Consider the following 4,347-nt stretch of genomic DNA (forward strand, 5'->3'; position numbering starts at 1 on the left):
TGAACCAGCTTGAACATCTGGGTTGTAAGAATTAATGTTGCTCTGCAGAGACTGATTCAGAGGAGAATAGATATTCTCAAGGTTCCACTGTTCAGATGACCAAAGGTCCAAGATCCTGAGATCCGAATCAGAAATGTGAACATAATCCATCTCCTGACACAGTCGCCCCTCTCTTCTCCATTTAGAAAACCAAAAGTTCTGTTCCAAATCCCCAATGCACCAACTAAAACCTTCCTTTAGGATATCCCAAACTCGACATATACTCTTCCAAACATAAGATTCCCTTCCTCGAGACCGACTAAAACAATCATCCTTAAAAGAATGGTATTTCTCCGTCAACAGTTGAACCCATAGCTTGTTGGGATGGTGAAAAAGTTGCCAAACTAGTTTTCCAAGAAGAGCAATATTGGCACAAAAAGGATTTCTAATAGTGTTTAATAGTGTTTAAAAATATCTTTAACAAATTGTAACAATCGTTAATAATTATTCAAGAAAAAATTAAACATTTTTTCATCACCTCCTTAACAATGCTAAATCACTTATTACTTTTCTTTGTTTCTCATCAAGATAGGTTATTTGTGAGAAAAAATAGCAAACTCCTAAAAAATATTCAATATATAAATGGTCAATGTCATGATTATCAATTCTTTATTGAAGTTAAAATATTTTTTCTTTTTACAGTTTATTTCACATTTGTGACTATGATGTTGATTAAAAATAGTTATATTTTTCTGTACGGATTATTCTATGAAATTTGTGTGACAATTTAATATTACTTAGGAAAGAAATGATGAAAAATAACAATTTTTTCTTTGGTTGAAGTGAGACGAGTTTTGTATAATTAATATGTTAATTATTGAATATAAGAAGAACAATATTTATTTTTTATTTTATTTTGTTTTTCAGTTGGGTTTGTTAGTTGGTCTTAGTAACCTGATTTTTTTTATCTTTTTTTATTATATATATGTAGTATTGTTTGTTTTTCCTTTTTGGATATTACCATATTATTGTTCGTTATTATTGTATATTTCTGTATATTTTCATTTTGATTTCCGAATGTATATTTCTTTAAAAAAAAGGGAATAACTTACATTTTTTTCATCTAAATCGTTAAATTACGCTGTTTATGGGAAGTTTTGTTTTTTGTTTTTTTTTTTTTTTTTTTTTGGTCTTGGAGATAAAGGTGTTTGTGTTTTGTATTTGTAATACTTGAGGTTGTAGTCACGTCCATCTTTTTACCGGTATATTTTTGTGAACATATTTTTTACGGTTATTAGTTTAATTATAAGTAATTTTGTGTGGTTAAATAAATCATACTTTTTTTAAAAATAAATAACATAATTTTGACCAAAAAAATGATTCTTGATGAAAAAAATTAACATAATATATGTGTTGAATTTGAAATAATATTTTTTTGTTAAGCAAATCAGTTAATCTGTTTTGTGATTAATGTGTTATATTTTTCACTTCTCATACAAACTTTATAGTTCATCAATTTTGTTAAATAGTTTGATTATATTTTATTGACGCATAGAGTCATTATCATCCGATTAAGGATGCAAAGGAACAGAATTTGGAGATTAGTGGGGAGGGACAATGAGATTGCATCGAAATTGGAGGATATTGTAAAAGTAGCTGAAGACTACTTTTGCGATATTTTTACTTCTTCTTGTTCGGCTGATCTGAATCCATACTTAGAGGATTTGGAGCCTAAAATTACAGCTTCCATGAACCGTAGGCTCCAAAGGCCAGTAACTATGGACAAGGTCAAAAGAGTTACATTTAGGTAGCGTTTGTTTTCGGGGGCAGGACACGGAGACATGGACAACACTTGTTTAAAAAGTGTTTGGAAGCAGAGACATGGACAGTGGACATATTGTGGACATATTGTCTCCGAGACAGTTTTTTATACTTTTGTGTCCACTCTTTCACGAAGAACAATGATGGACACGGAATTTGGAAGAGTGGACACGGACAATTTTATAAATTTTGTTTTCCTTTTTTTCCACTATTACCCCCTTCTTATTTTTCCTATTGCGTTGTTCAGAGATACTTTTTTCTTCCTGTTCTTCCTCTATCTCTTTCTTTTCCAAGTACTCTCTCCTTTCTGTAGAATTTTTTATTGGGGGTAGATAATTCTTTTCTTTTTATCGTTTTCCTTCAATACTATTTTAACCTTATATTATATTATTTGATTTGTAATAAAAATAATAACAAAAATAATTAATCTTAAAACTTTTGAAAGATAAATATTAGCAAAAGTAAAATTAATCTTTTAAAATGCTAAAAAATAATTTATAAATTGTAATTGATTTTATATAATTTAAAGAAAAATCAGTTTTTTATAAAGAAAAATTAATTTTTAGATAAAAAAATTAGTTTTTTTTAAATAAAAATATATTTTTATATGCAAAAACTAATTGTTTTTTCATGTAAAAATGGATTTTTTTTAAAATTAATTTTTTATTTAAAATTAATTTGGCTTATTAACTTAAACAAAATTTTTTATTAATCAAACTCAAATTTATTTTTTTTTGTTAATCTTAACCATATGCATTCCTACATATTAATAATAAATTTTAAAATAAAATAATTATATTTATAAATTTTATTTTAATATAAATATTAATATTTTTTTTATTAAAATTTTTTGCCTCTTCAAATATTTTTTTCAAGTTCCGTCTGTACTCCTACATACTCTCATTTTTTATTAAATTAATTTGTATTGATGTAGAAAATTTGAAATCATAGGGCTATTTTAGTCATTTCATATAATATTTTAGTCTTGTCCATATGTATCCAAACATAATACTAGACATTACATTAGTGTCTTGTCCATAGTATCCAAACACAATACACAAAAGATAATTTTTAGTGTCTCCGTCCTATTGTCTCCGTTTCAGTGTCATGTTCTGTCATGTCTCTAAAAACAAACGCAGTCTTAGTGTTCATGCTCAGAGTGTTCCTGGTGATGACAGGTTTACAGCTAAGTTTTTTCACTTTTTCTGGAATATAGTTGGAGGTGACGTTTTTAAGGCAGTGAAAAGTTTCTTTCACAGTGGCAGAATTCTAAAAAACTTCAATCATACTCAAATTTGTTTGATTCCAAAGGTGTTAGATGCTAGTGACATGACTCAGGTACGACCGATCAGTTTGTCTTCAGTTATGTATGAAATTATTTCTAAAGTTATGGTGCACCAATTACAAGGTATTATGAATAAAATTATAAGCCCAAATCAGAGTGCGTTTCTCAAAGGTAGACTCATTTCAGATAATATTCTAATTGCCCACGAATGTATACACTATTTGAAAAATAAGAGAAGTGGGACAGAGTATGAGATGGCTATTAAACTAGACATGAGCAAAGCTTATGATAGGGTTGAATGGAATTTTTATGGTATATTATGGATAAGCTGGGCTTTGATGCTAAATGGATTAACTGGACTAAGGAATTGGTAACTGTTTCTTACTCTGTCGTTGTGGAAGGTCAACCTTTTGGCTATTTTAGGCCAAATAGGGGCATCCGACAGGGTGACCCCCTATCTCCATATCTCTTTTTTTTTGTGCAGAAGGGCTTTCCTTCTTGCTACACAAGGCAGAGCAAAACAAATTAATTCAAGGAGTTCAAGTTAATCGGAGATGCCAAACAGTTAATCACCTTTTGTTTGCTGATGATTCAATCCTTTTTTGCAAGAGCGCACTTAATACAATCCAAAATATTCTAGAATTGCTAGAGATCTATGAGGGTTTCAGTGGGCAAAAAGTCAATTTGAATAAGTCGGCTATCTTTTTCAGTCACAACACATCTCAGAACACAAGACTAGCAGTTGCTCAGACACTAAATATTGAACATATCGGAGCACAAGACAAATACCTGGGACTGTCCTCTATAGTTCAAAAATCAAAGAAAGCAACCTTTGGAGCTATCAAGGATAAAGTTCAGAAGAGGGTTATGGGTTGGAAAAGAAGTCTATTGTCATCAGGTGGCAGACACACGCTATTGAGAGCGGTGGAGGGGGGTGATTCCTATTTATACACTCTCTTGTTTCAAGCTCCCGGACACGCTGTTGACTGAGATTCATAGCATGCTCTCGCAATTTTGGTGGGGTCAAAAAGGCGCAGAACGAAGAATGGTTTGGATTAAATGGGACACAATGACGAGATCGAAGAAAGATGGAGGGCTGGGGATCAAGGACCTAAGGCGCAAAATTTAGATTTATTGGGCAAGCAATGTTAGCGTCTAATGAAATACCCTAATTCTACTCTATGAAGAATGCTCAAAGCTAAATATTTCAGATATACAGATTTTCTACATGCAGAGATAAGAAGCGTACCGTCGTGGGGCTG

Source organism: Arachis hypogaea, chromosome 19 (genome assembly GCF_003086295.3).
Source record: "Arachis hypogaea cultivar Tifrunner chromosome 19, arahy.Tifrunner.gnm2.J5K5, whole genome shotgun sequence".
Taxonomy (NCBI): Eukaryota; Viridiplantae; Streptophyta; class Magnoliopsida; order Fabales; family Fabaceae; genus Arachis; species Arachis hypogaea.